Consider the following 24,205-nt stretch of genomic DNA (forward strand, 5'->3'; position numbering starts at 1 on the left):
AATTTAAGGCATATTTTCTATAAATTATTGTACCATACTTTTTAAGCCTCTTACAGAACACTAACATTTTTTGGTAGGCAACTTGAGGCAAACCTGAAGAAAGCAAACTCAGCAGAAGGACCTTGACTGGCTGGGTGGCCAAAGGCCAGTGAGATGAGATTTAACTAGGCCAAGTGCAGGGTTCTACACTTTGGCCACAACAACAAAGTGACTGGAGGGCAGCCAGGCAGAAAGGTACCTGGGGGTAATGGTAGATAGTAACTGAACATGAGCCAGCAGTGTGCCCAGGTGGCTGAGAGAACCAATGGCATCCTGGCCTCAATCAGGAACAGCATGGGCAGTAGGACAAGGGAGGTTATTCTTCCCCTGTACTCAACACTGATCAGGCCACACCTGGAGTACTGTGTCCAGTTCTGGGTTCCTCAATTCAAGAGAGGTGTTGAGGTGCTGGAATGTGTCCAGAGAAGGGCAACAAAGCTGGTGAGGGGCCTGGAACTCAGCCCTGAGAAGAGACACTGAGAGATCTCAGGGTGTTTAGCCTGGAGAAGAGGAGGCTCAGGGCTGACCTCATTGCTGTCTACAACTACCTGAAGAGAGGTTGTAGACAGGTGGGGTTGGTCTCTTCTGCCAGGCAACCAACAACAGAACAAGGGGACACAGTCTCAAGTTGTGCTGGGGGAGGTCTAGGCTGGATGTTAGGAGGAAGTTGTTGCCAGAGAGAGTGATTGGCATTGGAATGGGCTGCCCAGGGAGGTGGAGTCACTGTCCCTGGAGGTGTCCAAGCAAAGTCTGGATGAGGCACTTAGTGTCATAGCCTAGTTGACTGGCTAGGACCGGGTGATAGGATGGACTGGATGATCATGGAGGTCTCTTTGAACCTGATTGGTTCTATGATACAGACTGGAAAGGTGAAAAGTAGGGGCTTACTCCAAGACAGAGCATCTGAAAAGTACAGTGCCTCTGCTTTTAATTCTGCCCACCATTAATCCAAACCTCAGAAAATAAGTAGTCATACAAAAACATATTCAACTAAATCACTACTTCTTTTAATTTATTTAACTAGTATTTACAAACTATATTCAATAGAAAAACATTTACAATCTTGTTAGATTCATCAAAAAAACATAGTTAATAATTGGTAAAAATCATGTTCCAGAAGAATCCATTTAAAAATTTATTATAGATTTATGGCTCTACAGCTTTTGGAAAAGAGAGTCACATATGTAGGTGAAATGACTGCAGTACCAGCTTCCTTCCCACTTATACAATCCTTTACAATATACAAAACTCCTCTCTCAAGGGAAGCCAGTCCCTTTGCTTAATTGTGCAAGAACATGGAGGGTGACACCACATGATTTTTAGATGCAGCTGGAAACAATCCATGTGATCTGGAAATGCACACAAATCGTTTTTAACATTGCCAGTCCTACCCCAGATCAGCAAAACCTGCAGATTAGTCATGCTGCTTCAATGCAAATAATTGTAGTCTTTGCTTCCATTTTCCATGACAATGCCCATCTTTCGTGAGATAATGCCTGGAAACATTACCCAGTACAAGCTTCACTGAGCCTTAGCTGACTCCCTCAATCCCAGCAGTGTTAATCCATGATTAACTTCTAGATCTGTTCACAGGTCTGTTCTTTAAACTTCAGCAAATCTAATTCCTCGACTGCATCTTAATTCGTTCTCCTGCTCCTCTTCCTTCAGAGTTTTAGCATTGCTCTGCTTTCATTCCTTGCTGGCCCATGTATATGCCAGAAAATTAGTACCCAGCACAAGAGAAGAGAAATTGCCCCTGTGCTGCTGTAACCAGAAAGTGGCCCAAGTTTTTTGAGGCCCTCAGATTACAACCTATCAAAGAGAGAAAGTGAGAGAGTACTTTAGACAGAGCAACGGAGAGACTAAATTGAATTATATTTATATATATAGATATGCTTTTATGGTGCATTTGACATGATCCCATCAGAATGAGTTTTTAATCTCCTACCAGAGCTTTCTCATCATAGTAACAGCTAACAAAAGTAATTGCCAAGGAAAGTCAGTAGCAAAGACTTATTTCTGGAATACAGAGATCTGAGACAACATTCACACACTCACAATCTAGAATTTTGACATACATAACAGAGCTGGAGGGGAACAAATGAGAAGAAAATGAAGTAGAATAGAAACTAGATATGTTCCATCCTGATTTTCACTGAGGTTGACAGGTTTGAAAACTTCTGCAAATGTAGTGACATTGTAGTGCCAAAAAAAGTCTTATTTCAAGTTCTCACTTCCAAAATACTGAAGTGTTTCATTAGAAAGGCAATTATGTCTTGTATGTGTAAGAAGTCTCATACATTTCAACAAAAAAAAAAACACAACCCATAGAACAATGTCATACAAAGGGAAAAAATGTGGGGATAATTCACCTGTTTTTACATATAGTAGGCATGTGGGATGCGAATAATCCCATACTCTTATAGGACAGGCTGAACAAACATATATTTCAACATTTGTTCTAGACACAAACCCTATGAGGAGAGGCTGAGGGAGCTGAGGTTGTTTAGCCTGCAGAAGAGGAGGCTCAGGGGTGACCTCATTGCTGTCTACAGCTACCTGAAGGGAGGTTGTAGCCAGGTGGGAGTTGGTCTCTTCTTCCAGGCAACCAGCAATAGAACAAGGGGATAAAGCCTCAAGTTGTTCCAGGGTAGGTCTAGGCTGGATGTTAGGAGGAAGCTGTTGGCAGAGAGAGTGCTTGGCATTGGAATGAGCTGCCCAGGGAGGTGGAGTCACTGTCCCTGGAGGTGTTCAAGAAAAGCCTGGATGAGGCATTTAGTGCCATGGTCTAGTTGACTGGCTAGGGCATAGGTTGGACTGGATGATCTTGGAGGTCTCTTCCAATCTGGTTGATTCTGTGATACTCTCATGCAGGATAAAAAAAATATTACATGTCTGTTGGCTTTCTCAATACACATAGATGTCAGCTATTTTTTCTTTCAAATTTACCCCCATGCAAAGTTATTTATGCATGAAAGATCACATCTGAATAGGATGGACAGTAAGGGAGGGGGTGGGAAGAAAAGATAAAAGGCCTGGCTCTTATCTGAATGAGCAGCAGGAGAAAACAGAGCTGTACAAAAATACAAGGAGACATAAAGATCAGGGTAACAATAGAAAAAGAGAGTGAGGTAAGAGGAAAAAGAATAAATAAGTCCCAAGAGAAAAAGAGTTCACACAAATCAATATAGAAAGTTCCAGCCCAGGTCTCATTACATAGGATGGTTGACTGAGGAATTGAATTAAGGTTTGCAAAGGTGACTAGGGATACAAAAAGGAATTGCTCTATAATGTCAGAGGCCTTTGCTTTCAGTTTTTCTGATGAACACAATCTTCAGCAATCTTAGATTTTGCTGAAGTAAATTTAGTGTGTGCCTGGAATAAAGCAACTGGGAGTAACAAAAAGAAATTCAGGTGTAGTTTTCATTTTCAGTGCTGCTATCTCATTGAAACAAAATACAGAGAGGAGTACTAAACCTCACTTCTTTGCAAATATTTCTTCCTCATATTATAGTATCTGTATGAAATACAATAAAGCTCCTCTAACAAGGAGAAAGCAAGGGTAGAAAAATGTATTAAGAAAGCATGTGTCATACATTGGAAAAAGGGTTGAATATAAAAAAGGCAGAAGTAAAGGTCATGATTAATATGGGAGAAAATTAAAACCATGTGCAAGTTCGATAAAACAGAAATTATCAAGAGATAAGTAGGATCATATGTTGAATAAGGGTACTAAACAATCCTATTTGTCTTAAAAGTAGATCTCCACTTCCATCACTTGTTAGTCTTGGCATAACTGCAGAATTTTGTTCCCATTGCATATTTAAACCTGACAACATGTACATTACTTTTTCTTCCTGGAAAATTCAAGCTAATTATTGACGTAATGACCCATTTTACCTGAGCACGAGTTGCTCTGGGAATCAAGAGTTGGCAGAACAGTCTGCACATCATTCCAAAAACTTCTGTCATTTCTTTTTCTAACCCAGAAGGCCACCAAAAGTCAAATGTGATCTTGAAGTCAAATGCTAAATCCTTGGAAACTTGATTAAAATTCTTTATCAGGGCTGACTCCTCCATCATTCAATAGTAGTTTCACTGAAAAAGTCTTCCATGTGTTACTGCACTGTAGATGTCTTTGCAGGTTCACCTTCTGAGTGATGCTTTCCCTGTGTCTGACAGAGCCAATGCTAGCCAGCTCTCAGACAGATCTGCTGCTGACCAAGGCTGAGCCTATCAGTGACTCCTGATAGGAGTGGTAGCACCTTTCTGATGACATGTATAAGAGATGGAAAAAATTGCTGTGGAACAGCAGCTGAGGAAAGAGGAGTGAGAATATGTAAAAGAAAAAACTGTTCAGACATGGAAATTCATGGGGAGAGAGAGGGAAGTGGTGTTGGAGCAGAGACTTTGTATTTTACCTCTATACTATGTTTTAGCAAGCTAGACATTTCTTTTTCCATGTTCCCCAACCATCGGCTGCCTTTTAAAAAACATATGACATTTAGAGCATTGTGTTGTTTTTGTGCTGGAGCAAGTTTTTCAGGAAGGTTATAGCAGAAAAAAATAGCAGACAAAAAAAAACCAGATTTCTAGTAAGATCAGTAACAAGGATAAAACATAACTAAAAGTTATGTGCTTCATGAGCAGAGAGAAGGCAGGCATAAATGATTCTGAGAAGAAAGCAAGCTGAGAGCCAGAGCAGATAAAGATTTTAGCAAGCCCATTCCTTCCATAGTCATGACATTATTAGTGTTTCCATTATTTAGAACATTCATAGGGACACTACATAGCCCCAGAAAAGTGCTAGGGCTTGGTCATTGTTTCTCTTCAATTGTTACACAACTCCATGGCCTTCCATCCCCCAAGGATGCTCCCAAACTTCAATGAAATTGTGTGACCATCTTACTGTCAACTGAAATAAAACTCCCCTCAATTTTGTATCAGTAACTACCTCTGACAACAACAGCCTGTGGTACCACAACTACTGTTGTTGACATGGAGCATGGAGTCTGAGAATGTTGCTTCCAGTTTTCTTGCACCACTTGAAAGGCTCGGCCAATCTCTAGCGGGTTAGCCCCAGCAGCTACAACTGATAGAACTGTACCACAGTCTGACAACTGTGGTAGTAAAAGGCAGAAGGATTGTTGCATTAGAACACTTGTTTCCAGTTAATGATCAATAGTTCATCTCACTTTTTCTGACAGCATTCCTAGTGGTTTTTCCCCTAGGGCTACATCCAAGAATCAAGGCCAATACCACTCTGCCAAAGAAGTAACATAATTTTAAGTATCTATTAGCAGGAAAAGATCTCTCCATATATATATATATGTATACATACACATATATATTTACCCCATTTTTTCAGTTTATTCAGTTGATCAATTTAGTCTCATTAACCCAGATGTTAGTGTTTGGGGTTTTAATGGGTTGTGGGCTTTTTGTTTTGGTGTTGTTTTGGTTTCATTTCTGGTTTTTAATCAAAGTTTGCAAACTGGCAGCAAACATCTCTCAGGTGGCCAGCACCAGAACGAGAGCACACAGCCTCAAGCCGCACCAGGGGAAATTTAGGCTGGAGGTGAGGAGAAAGTTCTTCACTGAGAGAGTCATTGGACACTGGAATGGGCTGCCCGGGGAGGTGGTGGAGTCGCTGTCCCTGGAGCTGTTCAAGGCAGGATTGGACGTGGCACTTGGTGCCATGGTCTAGCCTTGAGCTCTGTGGTAAAGGGTTGGACTTGATGATCTGTGAGGTCTCTTCCAACCCTGATGATACTGTGATCAGACCTTGTCTAACATAAGCAGAAGGACTAATGAAAATCACCTGTGCCTTCCCCCTCGCTGCTCAGAGCCCCTCTGCATTTAGACAGAGGGAGTCTCAGTTACTGTTCTCTTCTTTTATACTTCCTTTTTCCTAATCGAATTTTCAGATAACTACTTCAGATTCTGCTTTCTTGTGGAGGAAGAGGCTGGACTGGAGATTTTTCCTGCACGGCAACTTCTCAATCCCAACGACTGCACTAAAGATAAAGAATAAAACCAGCTTGACCAAAGGCTGACAGCCATTGTTTGAACCGGGGCTACCCTCCCATTCGCTCTTTCCTCCGGGAAGCAGCCCCAGCAGCAGCTCAGCCGTCGCCGGCAGCAGTACCTGCCCGACGCTGCCGACACCACGAGGTGGCAGGACAAAACCGCTCTCTGCTCTGCTGCGCCCAGGCGGACTGCTCCGGCTCCTGCGCAGCCGAGGAGCTGTGGGTAGTTGAAGAGACATCCAAGCCCTTAAGCACCTACCTGCTGTTCAGTATAGTCTCCCCCTTCTTCATCTGTCACCGTTGGGTTAGTGGGTGCTCATATTTTTCATAATCTATGAGAAAATTAAAGATTTTCAGGAGAGATGTGAGACAGATAAGGGAATCATAGAGTCATAGAATCAACCAGATTGGAAGAGACCTCCAAGATCATCCAGGCCAACCTATCACCCTGCCCTATCCAATCAACTAGACCATGGCACTAAGTTCCTCATCCAGTCTTTTCTTGAAGACCCCCAGGGACGGTGCCTCCACCACCTCCCTGGGCAGCCCATTCCAATGGGAAATCACTCTCTCTGTGAAGAACTTCTTCCTAATATCCAGCCTATGCCTACCCTGGCACAACTTGAGATTGACTAGCACAACAAAGCCCAATTCTCAACCAACAGTTCATGTGTTCACTTTCAAGTCATTTACATATATCCCAGCAGCAAAATTAACAGGGACCAGATTAAAAGTTTCCAGAAAACCAATCCTGCTTCTTACACTTCAATTTTTTCCTACAGAGTCCATCCCTACACCTACTGGGCAAAATCTATTTAAAACATCAACTAATACCCTACACCTGTGTGGTTTTCTCCAGCAGAGCAGACACAGCTGTTTTCTCATAATTTTAAAGTACCCATATGCTTTGTTGCAATGCAATGATCTTGATGGTAGAAATGCTTCAATCACAAAACATTGCTGCAATCTCAGACAAGGATGGTGAAATAACCTTATGATGGGGAACAGATGGATTGTCTAACACTGTCTATGGTCAGCTCCCTGTCTTTAACCTTGGGAAAGATTCAGTGAGAGTCCCCTTCAAATGACAGGATTCCTTCATCTACAGCACTACTGAGAAGAGGATTTCCTGCTGCAGGTTTTGACTGCAGAAGGTCATTATTCCAAGACTAATGATTTCTTTTATCTGACCTACTGTGGTCTGCAAGCAATGCTCATTCAGTGACCTGCGTTTAGTTCAACATATATTTTTCATAGAATCAGTCAGGGTTGGAAGTGACCACAAGGGTCACCTAATTCCAAACCTCCTGCTGTGGGGAGGGTCACCCTACCCTAAAGCAGGCTGGCCAGAGCCTCATACAACCTGGCCTTAAACACCTCCAGGGATGGGGCCTCAACCACCTCCCTGGGCAACCCATTCCAGCCTCTCACCACTCGCATGCTCAACAACTTTGTCCTCACCTCCACTCTGAATCTCCCCACCTCCAGCTTTGCTCCATTCCCCCTAGTCCTGTCATTCCCTGAGAGCCTCAAAAGTCCCTCCCCAGTGTTTTTGTAGGCCTCCTTCATATCCTGGAAGGCCACAAGAAGGTCTCCTTGGAGCCTCCTTTTCTCCAGACTAAAACAGCCCCAACTCTTTCAGTCTATCCTCATAGGTGCTCCAGCATTTTGATCATCCTTGTGGCCCTTCTCTGGACACACTCCAGCATCTCCACATCCCTCTTATAATAATTATTTCTTATAGTTCATATACATATTTCTTATAGTTCATAAAGATCCTAAATAACTTCTAGAATAAAAACAAGTGTTCTACAAACAAAGGACAAGCACAGTTACAAAAACAATTTAGCATTGTTGAAATGTTGCCAAATTTCACAATTAAAGCTTCCACCATCATGGTTTGATAAATACCTTCTTTTGGTGAACTAAGTCCCTTTCTGATGAGAGACATTACTCAGGAAAGGCCTTAGTTGTGTTTCAGTAAATAAAGATTCCACTACAAGCACAGAAGATCACCAAAGAGGCAAGTAGGTCAGCTGGTTTCCCTGCATCAAAGAGGACAATTAGAAGTCAGAAACTTCAGGAAAACATTTAGTACAGAAGTTCATGTACATCAGTCTTGGCCACTTAGCTGCTTCATTCAAGAAGAGTAAGAGCAGCACACAGGATCTGAGGTACAGATTTATTAAGCAATCAGATGTAAACCTGACTCATGTGCATTCAGTAGTGCCACAAGGGTTCTTCAAGCATCCTGCAAATTAACTGGATGGCCATTTTACCATTATAGATCAGAAATGACTGTTGGACTGTTTGCAATTGCCTATTTCAGAGGGTGACATCCCTTCCTGGAGTCCAAGGAAGCTTTTCACAAAAGGGGAAAACACATGACTATTCCCCCCATCTGCATTTTACTGATTGTGTCATTTTGTTAGGGACTAATTGTGACCTGAATGATGTCATCTCAGTGAGTACATGGCTTAACAGTGGGACAGAGCTTGGGAAAGCTGCAGATTTGCTATGTGTGACCTTGTAAACTGCAGCCATAAAACTGAGTTGTTGAGTAATGGAGTCAGTAAATGTATGTTCACACTTTAACATATCAGTTTCTAGTTCCCTTTTAGTATCTATCCTTAAGCATAGACCTTTCCAAAAATGCCTATCTGTCCCACATAGAGACTTCTCTCCTCCTCTCAGTAGTAGTATAGGAAAAAAATAGGTTGCTTAGTCTTGCTTTTAAAAGAGATTTAGGTCTCATTTTATCAATATGCTCCAATAGCCCAATCTGGCAGAGAAAGTTAAGTGGGCAAGCACATACCTTTTGCTAGGCTTTAGGAAAAGTGGTCGAAACATGGTGAGATCATGATTCACTGATAGGTTTTTTTGTAGACACTGTAAGAAACAGATTCGTTATCTGCAAGAGGGAATGATTTTCTTCTGCACCAAGGGCACACTTCACTTTGGTGGCCAAGTAGGTTGCTTTCTTTTCTTTCTACTGTCTCACTTGTCATAAGAACTGTGACAACAAACACCACTGTTTGCTAGCAAATATTTACTTAATTGGAAATTCAGAAATAAGAAGAATGAGTATAGGTGACATTATGTCTGAGCAGGAAGGTGGCAAGAGGGAACAGGGATGGATAGGTACAAATAAAGATGGCAAACATGACTGAGTTGGAAACAGAAAACTGAGTAAGAACAAAACTGAATGAGTAAATAAACCACTACTACACATTTTAATCTGGATCTTGGTACTCTTTTTATCTTTCCACTGCTATTAGATGGAATAGAATCAACCAGGTTGGAAGAGACCTCCAAGATCATCCAAGTCCAATATATATAAGATACTGAAAGCATAGAGAGTTTTTTTCTTCTGGAGGGAAGAATGATCAACTAATACCAACAGTTAGTCTATTTACTTCAGAATAGTTTAGTTACTGAACTTTACTCAAGTGACACCATTCCAGGCTGGCAGAATTAGTTCAGCTAAGCAGTTTTGTAAACACAAAATACAACACTGTCAAAATCCAAGTACCCCAAAATTCAAATGCTTTGATCTACACTTCACTCACAAAAGAGATGACCAATGTCAAATCATTCAACTTAAAACTATGTTGTAACTAACATTTTTTTTTTCTTGAATTAAAAGCAGGATCATTCAAGTCTTGAAGACTCTGCAACAAATTTATTAAGCATCTATATCAGGTATAATATTTTGTATACAACTGCAATGAAAAAATCTTTAATGTTGTGGTGAAAAAATCCTGGATTTGGCCTAGCTCTGTGATGTACTTTTTTTATTGTGTAGGTTTTGTTTTTCTTTTGTTTAGAGGATCATCACTTGATTCAATGTAGAGAGCGTGTTAGAAAACAAATCATGGTATTTTCTCTGTGTTTTATATTTTTCAACAGGCTGTTGCACAGAAGTGGTAATAAAGATGGAAAAATTTTTTTCCTTCTTCAGCAGAACTTACAGACATTAGAGAAAATTACAGCTTTGTCCCTGGTTGGAGAAGAGAGGAATCCACAATTCCTCTGCCTCCATTCTCATTTCTACATCAGCAGCAGTGCCAAGTCTTCCAAAAAGTGTTTTTAGAAGCCAGAGATACTTCACTCCTAGCAGCTCACAATGAGTACTTCTGTGCTTCTCCTCAAGGTACACACCTGTCCACAAGCCATGCTACAGGCTTCATCAAAATAGCCCCATCACCCTTTGCCTGCTGTTCCACTGTAACCTCAGGGAAAGCCCCTTCAGTGCATACTTCACATGGTGATCTAAAGGCTATCCCTAGTGTGATGAACATGTGCATGCTTACACAGTGGTAGTTTCCTGGTTCCATCTCCTAAATCCTATTGCAAGGCAGCTAAAATTATGCTGTTATTATTCAGGATAATACTTTTCAGTTCAAACAATGCCAGCAGCTGACACAAGAGATCATTTTCTCAGTCTCAGGATGGAGTGAAAGTCAATGGTCCAAGAAACTACTAACAGGAAGAAGACAGGCAACTCCTTTTTCACCATGTAGAAACATCTCAGAAGCTCTAATCTGGGAGATGTATGCTTTCCCGTAGCAGGAATAGCCAAGGAGACAGAAGACAAATCTCTTTTGTTTGTATGAGTTCATCCATTGCTGAACTTTGCTTTCCAGCATGACTTCTTTCCCCTAGGAGCATGAGTGTAAGTCTAAGCAACACTATTCTTCCCTGAAAGGAAGCAAGGGACAGGGATTTCCAATTAATTTCTCTATGAAAACCTATGTGCTCATGTGCTTGCTCCTCTTAGTGCCTTGGAACTCCTGTTTGCTCTGTAGTATGAAAGATTACAAAACAGAGCAAGGAAAAAACATGAAATTTTCCAGACATTTTAATCTGATAGAAGTTTGTTTGCCGAGAGCAATTCTTCCCTCACCAATTTCATTTGTAAACGTGTTTGTGTGAAGACAGCAAAGTAAATACATTATTTCTCCTGCTACTCCATTTATTTTCTTTGCAATTACACTTTGACTTCCCTAAGGATACTAGAGGGGGTCTTTTTCCTCCTTTCTAATGTAAGCTGAAACTCATTTTACTGAAGAATTATGAAGCAATGTCAGAATAAGAGAAGAGATATCACAGGCAACTGTGTGGTACTGTGGAGGAGCTTGTTTAATATGCAGCAGGAAAAATGGCAATGCTAGAACTTCTCTCAGCTAAGCAGATAAAAGGATTATTTCATTTTCAACTGTAAATTCAGAGCATTTGGTTATTATTCCAGATTTAGACCAAAGGAACTGAGAACAAAACCAATCTATTGTTTAAGGTAGTTTTCAAATACATGAACAATAATACAAAAAATCCCCATGCATCCAGCCACTGTTACCGAAAGTATAAGTAAAAAGATCTTCAAGATCATTACAGAAGCAAAAATTATCAGAGCTTGCTGCCCCAGCACTGCATCAGCTTGACTACGTTACCATTTGCCAGATTGCTTGAATATTTTTTTCCTTGGGAAGCCAAAAGAAGAACAAAAGCCTACATAAAGGCTTCCAAAGCACAAGAACTAGGCACACAAATCTCATTTTCTTCTGTTCCCACGGTGTCCCTGTTTTCCTTTTATTGGGAAGTCTCATTCCACTTCGATTTTCTTTTCACACTAAATTATTTCCTAGTAATTCAGTTCCTCTGCAACAAGTACAACATGAACTTAGAATGAAGTAAATCATATTTCTATTCTCATATGGATAAGTTAAATGGCTTTTCTGCTGCTTTCATGTTATTTTTTTCCTCTGCATGAAAAATGCTGTCTTTTCCCTTACAGAAAGACGAGTGAACTGTGCTGTTGTCAACAAATAAACTGCAGACTTGTATGAGGAAGTGTACAAGTCTCATCTGAGATTCATTATGCATTGATTAAATCTCAAGCAGTTTCAACCTAAGGCTTACTATTTTTCTTTAGTTGACTACTAAGATTGGTCACCTTGGAGAAATTCATCACAACAATGGCAACTCTTAAGAAATTTAATTAGACCTGTTGCTCTCATTAAGAGGTAGTTTTATCTTACAAGAGATGACAGTCAACTATTTAGTATAGCAAACTACTACTATTCCTCAGCAAGTGGAGGACAAATGCACAAATGCGTAGGTAAAAATTCCCCATACCAACAGCTTGAAGGGGACCCTGAAGACCTCTGGAGGGCGCTGTAAGGACAACTAAATCTTTTTATAGTTAATATCTAAAGAACCAACAGTCAATGCTGGGTATTTCCCTGCTGACAGAACCCAGACCACCTCACAGGTAACTCAGAGACATAGATGGCTCTTTATAAAGAGAAAGGGGAGGGTGTGGTGGAGATTTCTGTCCCCCATCACCATCTTATCTAATTGCCTTAGTTTTGCTTATTTCATCTAGAATCAGGTTTGGGCCCATATACTTCCTCTGCCAAACCTAAGAGAGAATTGCAAAAGAAGTGCCTTAACTCCAGATCTAGTCTGTGACTACCGTTGCTGTTGAGGCAACAGCACATCATAACATGTCACAAGGCAGACTAGGGCAAAATCTGCTGCAAGAGGTGTTTCAGATCCCATATCTTTGCAATGCACATGGACATAGAGTATTTGAACAGAAATTATTTCTTTACTGTCCTGGGAACACGAATATAAACATTCAAGTACTGTTCACAGTATCACATTATCACCAAGGTTGGAAGAGACCTCACAGATCATCAAGTCCAACCTTTTACCACAGAGCCCAAGGCTAGACCATGGCACCAAGTGCCACGTCCAATCCTGCCTTGAACAGACCCAGGGACGGCAACTCCACCACCTCCCCGGGCAGCCCATTCCAGTGTCCAATGACTCTCTCAGTGAAGAACTTTCTCCTCACTTCCAGCCTAAATCTCCCCTGGCACAGCCTGAGGCTGTGTCCTCTCAGTTCTGGTGCTGGCCACCTGAGAGAAGAGAGCAACCTCCCCCTGGCCACAACCACCCTTCAGGTAGCTGTAGATAGCAATAAGGTCACCCCTGAGCCTCCTCTTCTCCAGGCATGTGTGCCCTAACCACTAGAATCTAGGCTACCAGAGTGGGTTTCCAGATCTGAGAGTCCCTCATTTTTGTGTGTGCAACAGACCAAATGTCAGAGACATATGGAGCAAAACAGCCAATATTGGTGATTATAGCACTCCAGAAGTGCAAGATCATCTTCACTAGAATGCAGGGTGTGGGGGCAATCCCTTGCCCTTTTCTGAGTAAGAGTTTATCTTTTAGGCTGTTATGGAGAAAGAAAAAGCTTCCCCCACATTTTCTCACAGAAAAGCAGTGTGGGCAACCAGCTCAGGGCATCCAGTCCAAAGTATCACATGTATGGGATAAATCAGGGCTAGCAAACAGATGATCTGGCTACTAGCTGAAAATTACCTGGAATCTAGGTGACAAAATCTCAGTATAAACAAGGTTTAAACATGCTTCTTCTGTCCTTTTTTACATGTACTGTAAATCAGGAATCAGAAGCTGAAACCTTGACTGCTATTTCTTATTACATTGGTGATTTTTTTTTTCACTTCATCTAATAAGATTTATGAGTTACTTGCTACAGATTTGCTCTGCCTATATTGTTAAATCTTCCTGGATACTACACCACAACTACTAGATGATAAAACAAAAGATCTGAACAGTGGAGTGTCATAAAAAGATCTGTTCTACCAAATCTAAGTTTGAATTAATAATCTTCTTGCAAGATACTTTTTAGTTTTGTATACTCATGCTTGGTTGAGTGTCAGTAGTAGTATAACTTATGTCAACATAACCAGCCCCTCTTCAGTCTAATTTTAGCAGACACAGCCATGGCACGTTGATTTACTCATAAAAAACAAGAACTGGAATGATCAGATGCTTCCTGATGGAGTTGAATGCCATGGAAAGCAATGTAGCAAATTAATCCTGTGTGTAACTCTGTTGAACTGTTGTACCCAGTAAAAACACTGACTGAAATTAAGACACCCAAAGATCTATATCTGAAAGCGACGCCACTGAGACAACTCACAAGTTAATGCAATCCTATAATATCTGATCTGGAAGCATTTGATAAAAAGTTAATTTTCCATGTGAGTGTCAGTAGCTGGTAGACCATGACATAACCCCTCCTTTAAGTGTACATTAGGAAAAACACACATTACATCAGTACATTTAAATCATTCTGATTTGGATTGAGACTTGGTGCTTTTTAAAAATCATCCTTTTGTTTTCACATTGTGTTAATCCATGTTTCCTGGATTGGCTGAACAAAGTGAAGCCCTATAGTTTTGCAGAGTGAGATATGACATCCAGCTGTCTATCTCTGCAAACCATTTTCAAGTTACTCCAAATCTTTAAGAGGACTCTGAACTCAGAGTCCTCTTGGGCTCAACCAATCATTTATACATGGTAGAAAACATTAAAAGAAAATCCTGCTGACAGATCACCTGATGTCACAACAAGCAAAAGCTGTTATGTCTCCTATAAAACTTTGATATCCATTTCTTTCTTTTCTTTTTTTTTTAACTTGGTATATAACTGAGGTATATAGCTGGGGTTGTTTAGCCTGGAGAGGAGGAGGCTCAGGGATGACCTGAGCATCCATCCCAGGGAGTGTTCAAGAAAAGACTGGATGAGGCATTTAGTGCCATGGTGTAGATGACTGGCTAGGGCTGGGGGCTAGGTTGGACTGGATGAACTTGGAGGTCTCTTTCAACCTTGTTGATTCTATGATGCTATGACCTCATTGCTGTCTACAACTATCTGAAAGGAGGTTGTCACCAGGTGGGGGCTGGTCTCTTCTCCCAGGCAGCCAGCAATAGAACAAGGGCACATAGCTTCAAGTTGCGTCAGGGGAGGTCCAGGCTGGATGTTAGGAGGAAGTTCTTGCCAGAGGGAGTGATTTGCCATTGGAATGGGCTGCCCAGGGAGGTGGTGGAGTTGCTGTCCCTAGAGGTGTTCAAGAAAAGCCTGGTTGAGGCCCTTAGTGTCATGGTCTAGTTGACTGGCTAGGGCTGGGTGCTAGGTTGGACTGGATGATCTTGGAGGTCTCTTCCAACCTGGATGATTCTATGATTCTCACCACACAGGTTGGGCAGTCTTCATGCTTCATTAACCCATTTCAGATTGAACAGACAATTTTTGTTCTGCTCCTTCTGCTGAGGCATTCCAGAAACAGCAGAAATGTGGTCTCTCCTCAAGCAGTTTATAACCATATGAATCATCTGAAAGCTACAGATTTCTGAATAAAACCTGGTTTAGTGCTGGATGTCATTGTTTTTTCTAAGCCTATTTTCTCACTGGTCTGCTTCATTGGCAGTGCAAGCAGTGGCTTGGGAAATACACATTTTCTCTGTACAATTAACATTGAGGGTTCTTGTCTGCCTGCAAAAAGTGAAGATATCATAAATAGCTGTTCTTGATTTTGCAACATACATTTTACAGCTTCCAATATTTTATATATCTTTTGAAATGTCTCTTAGAACAGTCTAGGATCACTAGCACCCCAAAGCTGACAGGAAATCACTGGGTTTTACTCAAATGACTAATAAACATGCCCACCTACCTTTACAGGGAATGGCAAATCTGACTTTCTCTTCTGTGGGTGTCAAATATAAGACAAAAATTCATGCAGCCAAAGGTAGAAGGTATCAAAAAGAATTTAACTGTTCATTTGTTAACTGCACATTAGAGGGCAATATCACCTAACTCTATTGGTCAGGCCACACCTTGAGTCCTGTGTCCAGTTCTGGGCTCCTCAATTCAGGAGAGATGTTGAGGTGCTGGAAAGTGTCCAGAGAAGGGTGACAAAGATGGTGAAGGGCCTGGAACACAAACCCTATGAGGAGAAGCTGAGGGAGCTGGGGGTGTGCAGCCTGGAGAAGAGGAGGCTCAGGGCTGACCTCATTGCTGTCTACAACTACCTAAAGGGAGGTTGTAGCCAGGTGGGGGTTGGTCCCTTCTCCCAGACAACCATCAATAGATCAAGGGGACACAGTATGAAGCTGTGCCAGTGGAGGTACAGGCTGGATGTTAGGAGGAAGCTCTTCACAGAGAGAGTGATTGGCATTGGAATGGGCTGCCCAGGGAGGTGGTGGAGGCGCCGTCCCTGGAGCTGTTGAAGCCAAGCCTGGCTGAGGCACTTAGTGCCATGGTCTAGTTGACTGGATAGGGCTGGGTGCTAGGTTGGACTGGATGACCTTGGGGGTCTCTTCCAACCTCGTTGATTTTGTGATTCTATTAGAATGAGTTAAGAATTTAATGACAAAAATTCAGAAAGGTCACCAAACATCTGGTATCACAAGATTGGTGGATTTGATGTTGACCTTTTGTCCTTCATATATCCCAGAGGTCATAGCAGCTGTGGTAGTTTAGTCATGGATTTGAAAGGAAAAATATTAGCATGTGTCTTATTTTCTCCTACCTTCTTTTCTCATATCCATAAAGAACGTGCCAGTTACAATGAAATTTTTAGTCTAACTAGAAATATCTACATTTTCTATTTGAAAGGAAGATAGTGTGAAGATAAATCAACCTAAATAGCACAACTGATTAAATACCTTTCCCTATAAAAATTGTTCCTTTTATCTTCTCCTGTGTCAGCATAAGAACTGAATATGCCAGTTAGTCATCACATCAACCACAGAGAGTAAAGGGTGGTTATATTAGGTACAGAGTCCTCCTCTTTCTCACCAGGCAAACACATGACACTGTTCCTAATTGACATGGAAAGCAGCCAAAGCTATCAAAATCTTCTCTGTACCTGGAGATTGCTGACCTGCAAATCAACAAGTATAAATTAAAATGTGGCATAAAAAAATAAATATGTTTTGTATTTGGTATTTTTAAGTGAGAGTTTGTGTGGAAACCTTTGCCCAAGTATATTGATGTCATAAGTGTTCAGGTGTGAGACAGAGGGAGAGTATGCACAAGTGTATGTACCAGCATATGGCTGCATGCAGACAGGCAGTATGGATAAAGATCATGAAGACACACAAATTTGTTTAACCAGATTACAGAGGAACAAGTGAGAGGAGCCCTGTGTCCTACACACAACAACAGTGATCGAGTCTAGTACATGCACACAAGGAGCAGCAGAAGGTTCTCATTTGCTCTGCTGTTTTAAATCAGGTTAGTATTAGCAATTAACTTAAGTTGACAGAAGCAAAGACCATTGCCTAAAGTAGTATCTTGCCTTTTTTGCTGCCTCTTTCCCCAAATCCTCCTGTTAGATTCTGCTTCCTGCCACAAGGGAAGATCAAGCAGACTAAAATGTAATCTGACAATAACCAAATAGTGTTAATTTCCACCTGGATCATATTTTTGACAAGAAGAGCCATAACCCCATACCTAATTGCTACTGCAGACACAAGGACAGCAGCACACATAAGCAGAGGTTGGGAATAGAATAGCACCTAATGCTTTCATCATTTTAAAATGATCCTCTAAGCACCAATAATTTTCTTTCAAAGGAGAAAGAACAGCAGGGAGTAAGTGTCATGACCTCACTCCTTTTTCTTTTTCCCCAATCTGCCTTTTCTCAGCACACCCTTGAGAAAATGGCATGCTTAGAGGACTTTTGCCAGGAGCATGAAAAAATATCAAGTACATTTATTCTATTAGCATTTTATGTAGTGATTAGCATCTAATTACAAATCATTACAGTAATGGTGCATTTAGCAAATACATCCCAACAGCACTATCTCTCCAGTCTCATTATTAGTTGAGTAAGTCATCACCTGCAGGAATTGAACTTGTGGCCTTCTGTTACTACAGCTGAAAGTCATATCCAGAACAACCTCAGACTCCACAACACAAGATGGATGTGACTTCCACTTTCCCCTGGCAAAAGCACATACCAAATTCAGAGTGCTCTTTGACACAGTGCCCTGGGAATCACACTTGCATCATTAGCTCTTTTCATGAGCTAGCACCTGCAATTAGAGCTCAGGATCTCAAAACACAAACTTATTCAAGTGAAAAAGCTTGCTAAGGTCCCATGTCTGGCCAGAACTTTGAGGGGCATTTTTCATTGTTGTTTCAAAACAACATAAAGGGCTAACGAATAGACCTTCCCTACCCACTGTGTTTTCTTGCAGGTGAAATCAACCACCAGGCTCAATCAGAGCTTTCTCAATCAATCTCTTTACATGCCCCAGGAAGTCTTTTTCTGTCCTATCAGAAGCCTAGCTGCATGCAGACATGATTCATAGAATCAGAGAGAGACACAATGATTTAGTTTAGAAGGGACCTCACAGAACATCTAGTTCCAACCTCCCAGTCATAGATGGGGCACCTCCCACTGAAACAGGTTACTCAAAACCCAACTAACCTGTCCATGAACATGTTCAGGGGCAGGCTACCCACCACCTTTCAGAGCGAGGTGTTCCAGTACCTCACTATCCTCAGAGTGAAGAACACCCTTACATCTAATCTATATCTATCCTGTTTCAATCTAAAGCCATTAACCCTTGTCCTGTCACTACATGCTCTTTTTAAAAGGCCCCTCTCTGTCTTTCCTGAAGGCCTCTTTTAGGTACTGGAAGGCTGCTATAAGGGCTCCCTGCAGCCTTCTGTTCTCCATGCTGAACACCTCCAACTGTCTTAGCCTGTCTGCAATGAGAGGTGTTTCAACACCATGATCATTTTCAGGGCACTGGTCTCACTCCAACAAGTCATGTTAGGGGATCCAGAGATGAATACAGTGCTTTAAGTGAGGCCTCACTAAAGCAGAGAAGAATCTCCTCCCTTGACTTGCTGGTCAGACTTTGGTTAACAAAGCTCTGGATATGGTAGGTCTCCTAGACAGTGCTGGTTTGAATATTTTGGAATAATTGGAAGATTTTAATGAGAAAAAAAAGATTATAGACTGTGAAAATAATGTTGATGTCTACTTCACTCATATGTTTGCTGAGACATAGAAACAAGAACACAAATATAGATAAGACAGTGTGCCTCTACCCATCAGTATCTGTTTTCTTCCTGGTGTATCTGCTGGATCTGTGGAACCCAACTAATCACTCTACTTCTAACCACCTTGTGAATCCTTGCAATTCACCTTGCATATAAGGCAGACGAGGTGAAAAGAAGGTGGAAGGGGGCCCCTCCTGGGGACTCTGGTTTCTGGGAGGGCTGTTGTGTTTCTGCATTACTTTTAACTTTTATATACAACTATAAATATTTGTGTATATATCTGCTTGTAAATTGTGCCAAGCTGTAAATATAGCTACATTCCTTAACTTCCAGACAGATGAGTCTAGTCTGGGTGATTTCACAAGAGTGAAGGGGCAGGTAATTCCCAAACCACCACATGCACTGTGGATGTACACTTCAAGCTTATGGCAAGTTTTTCCATCAATAAAAAGCCCCAATCTTTCTCCTCAAGGCTATTTTTAATGTATATACCTTGCAGTTGTTCTTGGAAGTGCGTCAACACAGGTACAGGACCTTGCACTTGGCTTTGTTAAACATCCTGAGGTTCACACAGGCTCACCTCTCAAGCCTGGAAAAGTCCCTTTCTGTGGCATCCCTTCCCTCCAGCATCTTGGCTGCGTCACAGATTTTGGTATCATCAGCAAGCTTCCTGAAGGTGCACCCAGCTGCACTGTCCATATTGCTGACAAAGATGTTCCACAATGCCATTATCAATACCAGTCTCTGAAGAATGCCACTTGTCATTCACAACCTGTTTATGAAGGTGTGTCCCACCTTCCTGCTCATACTATATTCATAAATCCTCTTCATTCTGTCCTGCTTCCCTTGTGTGTGCAAAGGCTTTCAAAGAGCACATCTTGCCTAAGAAAGCTCTGTCCATACTAGACAAATCAAACAACAGTCATCTTCTCAGAGACCCATCACCTTCATATAGGAACAAAAAGACAAACTGCTGATAAAATTGTTATTGTCCAACACCCTTTGCAAACTAAAAACTGTTTGTGCTAACTGTTCAAATTCATACAGTGTTGTCACAGTATCAGAAACAAAGTGATGACTCCAGCTGGGATGAAAAAGGCTTTGACCAGAACTTGAAAATTAATCAGAAATGTTTACTTTGTTAATAATACACAGCCATGTATGCTTTTTTATCATGACAAATATTTACCAATAGGAACATTTTAAAGGAAACCCTCCCTTTCAAAATTTAAAATAGAGAAATGATAATTAGTGTATTGCTGCTTGAACCCAAACGCTCTCATCTGCAAGACTAAATACAAGATAAGTACCATAAATACCAGATAATAATGAAATTGCTTTTCCCCTGCAATGGTTCCAGTTAACTTGGCAGGTCCTCACACAGTATTGTTCTGAGCTGTTATAAACTCTGAGGGCAAGGGGCAACAGCAGTAACATTAGGCTGAGATCTAGACTGACATAAACAGTGTGATGCACAAACCCATGAGAGGGAAAAAGCTGTAGTGCCACACTGTATACAGGAAGAGCAGGACTTGTATAAATTCAGCTATATCAATATCTAAGGCCAGTTTTAAATGTCATTTGTGTTCATCCTTTCATGTGACAGATTTCTTACGCTTGTATATGTGCTCTGCCATAAGCTTTTGTTTCTGATAACTGCAAGATGCTGAGCTAAGTCAGCATGGCTAATCTTTTTAACATCTGGTCACCTGTAAGTACAGGTATAAAGTCTCAGTCATTCAAACACTTTTAAATGGTAACCAGTCAGTCATTCTCAAGAACTGTCAGAACTGTCCGTGGGACACATGCTGAGGGCATTGTCTGCTTCTGAGTGAACAGTTCACATGTGGCTTCTCCTTGTTGCTCAGGGAGGTTGTGGATGCCCCTGTTCCAGGGTACTCCAAATTCCTTTCTTCCCCCCTTCCCTGCATGGGTTTGAATGGCCGATGTAGCACAAAAACTGCTTTCCTTCCAAGCCCTGTTAGCTTCAAAGAGGAGCAGCAAAAGTGCCTTTCTACATGTGGGCTGACCCATGTGGAAGCCCATGTCAGGCTGGTGGTTGGCTGGGTTTTTGTACCCAGTATAAAACAGTAAATGGACACTTTGTCTAGAAAAGCTTAGAGTAAGAATTTACACCTTGGGAGTGCTCCTGACAGGCTTCCCAACAGGATAGGTTCCTGCCATGACTGGGCCACCCCCACTTTTTGATTGCTCCTATCTTTCTGTATGGCTTTCAGTTTCACCCCATCTCTGCTTTTGCATGTTTCTCCCCACTTTTGCACCCTTCTGTATGAACTTGCAGGCTTGGCAAGCCCTGGAGTCCTTTGAGAATGCTGCTGGCAGCACCTAGACTGGTCACTCTTGGATCATCTCTGCAGATGACTTCCTGACTGCCTTTCAAGCTGGGAAGATGCCAATTTGGCTCTCCCCTGCCACTCTTGTGCCAGCACTGTTCCATGATCATCCCACTCATGGAAGAAGTGCCTGAGACATTTCTGAGTTTGACAGCTCTGCCACTCACCTTGGGATTCTGTTGCATGGATCTATACTACTGGATATTGCCTGCAGCAGAATCCTGCAAGGGTCACTGTCAAATACCTATCTCACTTTTATGAGTAAGACCTGCTGTTCCCTTAATTCTCTGCTTAGCCTGATCGATAGTGGGGTAAAGCTGTGTTTATAGCTTAGCCTTTTCCATTTCCTGAGTTCCTAAATCTCTAAATTTGTCTATAACATTCTTACTTGAAGAAATTCCTAATTGATCTAAAACTGTAAATAAACCTAGTAATATAGTTTGAGGGTGGGATTCAAGGAAAATAAAGTAACTTTATTTTTATACTTCCTGACTTGGCCACATTAATTCACTGTCTTCACAACAACCCCCTCCCTGGAAACATTGAAGAACAGGTAGGAGAGAGCTTTAGGTAAACCTGGGCTAGTGGAAGATATCCCTGCCTAAGGCAGGGGCAGTGAAACTAAGTGATCTTTAAGGTCCATTCCAACCCAAGCCATTCTATAATATGTTATGGATCTTAGCATTACTGAACAGTGGACAGCACCTCAAGGCACACTACCAAAATTCCTCTGGAAAGGTCATGCACAGTCTGACAGCTTAGAGCTGCCAATGTGACCTTTAAGGTACCTCAAAGGACAGAAAATCAGTGTACCACATTGCAAGATGCAAGACAGTGAATGTTTGAGGGGAAGACTATTTTGTGGCTAATTTTTTTGGCAAGTCATAGACAATGATATAATTTATTTAGATTCTACACTGAGCTTTCAAGAAAGCCCTGAATTCACTTATTGGAATTTTCCAACTAGTCTTAAACTACCACATCCATCTAGGAACAAATCAATATATTTTCCAAACAACCTACAGAGCATCTGCCATTGGAATGGGCTGCCCAGGGAGGTGTTCAAGAAAAGCCTGGATGAGGCACTTTGTGCCATGGTCTAGAGGATTGGCTTTGGCTGAGTGATAGGTTGGACTGGATGATCTTGGAGGTCTCTCCATTGGACTGGAAGATCTCGGAGATCTCTTCCAACCTGGCTGATTCAAAGATCTGAAGAAGTGCAGCTTGCAGTTATAATGGTGTGAAACGAGATTGCTTAGTCCACGAGATAACAACTTGTAAAACCTCTGGCTGTCAAGCCGCTTAATAAAGTCAAATCCTGAACTACATCATAGTCAGTCAGTGCCTTGATTTGGCTTCACACAGTAAGGATTTCACCTGGTACTGAATAAGCAAATCTTAAATTAGATAGAAAACAAGACAGATGTTTAGCCACTCTGACATAAAAGAGTATCAGCAAGATTTGAGGTTTTATTCCATTTTCCTTGTTAGGGATTCTCAGACACTCCCTCCATGCTAATTCAAAGCTTCTCCAACCATTTCACACATTCATTCCTGGCACCGTTACAGTTTTATAAATGAGCAGAAAAAAACAGATGAACAAAGAGAAACTCAGACTAAGGAAAGAGGGACAACCAGCACCCATGAGTGATGTTACAGCCTACTGGTTTCATCAAACCTACTCCTAACTAACCGGGGGGCCACCAGGCCCCCCGGCCTTTGTCCCCTTCACCATTCACCCAGTGCACACCATGGCAACTCACCAGTGATGAACAGGAGGAGGATCCCTCTGCCCAGTTGGGCACAGCTTGGGGCTTCTGCCCTTCCCGGGGCCACTTAAAAAGGGGAGTAGGGAGGGAGCACAAAGTGGTGACACCTGGGATGGGAGGAGACTCCAACAGCACCCAGGTGCTCTGTGATGTGGGGGAAAAAGGGGAAATGCAGTGTGGGGGAGGAAAGGGGCAAATACAGTGGGAAAGGGATGGTGGTGCTGAAAGGAGGGAGATGGAGAGGAAAAGGATGGAGACGAAAAGAGGAAGATGGGGTAAAAGGAAGGAAATGGAAATGAGATGGGGGAAAATAGGAGATGGAGAGGAGAGGAGAGAGATGAGGGATAAATGAGATAAAAAGAATAATAAAAATGAAAACTGGACTGTAGTGTTTGCAGTGAAAATAGCCTTTTCATGACCAACCCTTTGTAATTACTGCATGGAGTAGTAACTAGACATCTTCATTGGCTCACTATGTTGGCTGAAGAAGAGCAAGTCACACCTGTCTAAGAGGGAAAAAGATGAGGAAATAAAGAGAAAAACAAAGAAAAATAAATAAAGAAAAATAAACAGAAGTTATATATATACAAAGTGTGAAGTCTTTCAGCAAGTTCTCCATGGGACAGCTATGTGCTCTTGTGGCACCTCAAAGGACAGAAAATCAGTTTAGCAGATGGCAAGATGCAAGGCAGTAGATGCTTGAAGGGAGTAAACAATTTTTTTTTTAATTTGTTTTTTTTTTGGCAAGTGAACTACTCACTTCGAAACCAAAATGCTGAATTTGTGTAGATCTGAAGTTTGATGTTCCTGTTTGGTGAGATACTGGAACAGGTTGACCAGGGAGGTTATGGATGCTGGAGCATGTCCAGAGAAGGACCATTAGGAAGATCAGAGGGCTGGAGCAGCTCTTCTATGAGGTCAGACTGAATGAGTTGGGGCTGTTCAGTCTGGAGAAGAGGAGGCTTCAAGGTGACCTTCTTGTGGCCTTCCAGTATCTGAAGGGGGCCTACAAAAAAGCTGGGGAGGGACTTTTGAGGCTCTCAGGGAGTGACAGGACTAGGGGGAATGGAGCAAAGCTGGAGGTGAGGAGATTCAGAGTGGATGTAAGGACAAAGTT

General features: G+C 41.8%; 1 long non-coding RNA gene across 1 annotated transcript; it reads right to left on the reverse strand.

Annotated features, from left to right (window-relative positions):
* Positions 1–1,024: 1,024 nt before the first annotated feature.
* LOC135177156 (uncharacterized) lies at positions 1,025–23,153 on the reverse strand. Its single transcript, XR_010302961.1, has 4 exons — positions 23,083–23,153; positions 6,328–6,400; positions 5,861–6,056; positions 1,025–1,851 (listed from the first exon to the last, which is right to left on the reverse strand). It is a non-coding gene; the product is annotated as an uncharacterized LOC135177156 (long non-coding RNA).
* Positions 23,154–24,205: the final 1,052 nt, after the last annotated feature.

This window comes from Pogoniulus pusillus, chromosome 7 (genome assembly GCF_015220805.1).
Source record: "Pogoniulus pusillus isolate bPogPus1 chromosome 7, bPogPus1.pri, whole genome shotgun sequence".
Lineage (NCBI taxonomy): Eukaryota > Metazoa > Chordata > Aves > Piciformes > Lybiidae > Pogoniulus > Pogoniulus pusillus.